Below are 406 nucleotides of genomic sequence, written 5' to 3' on the forward strand. Positions count from 1 at the left end.
GTTTAATGAACTAAAAGCCAAATATTCTGAATTGCAAGCAAAAATATTGTGTAATGGAAAAGTTATTTATTTTATTTCACCTAATGTGAGAGCAATGGGAATTTAACTCTATAATTGGTTCGGTGATGAATTATGAAAAACTTTACAAAAAGTTTTGCAAAACAAACTACATGAATGTCCTGTCCATTCCTTACATATTTTATAAGACCATTGTTCCCACTGTTTCCTTTCTCACCTTGGACACTTTTTGTTTGCCTTGTGTTAGACATTAGCTTATTTATCACCAGCAGCAACTTTTGGATATGAGCTCTGTGGATAATATTCATGTATTCCAATTTAAGAATATTTAAGGGCCGGCCTGGTGGTGCACTGCTACAGTGCGCCGCTTGGGAGCGCGGCGGCGCTC

Source organism: Galeopterus variegatus, unplaced genomic scaffold (genome assembly GCF_000696425.1).
Source record: "Galeopterus variegatus unplaced genomic scaffold, G_variegatus-3.0.2 Scaffold2412, whole genome shotgun sequence".
NCBI lineage: Eukaryota > Metazoa > Chordata > Mammalia > Dermoptera > Cynocephalidae > Galeopterus > Galeopterus variegatus.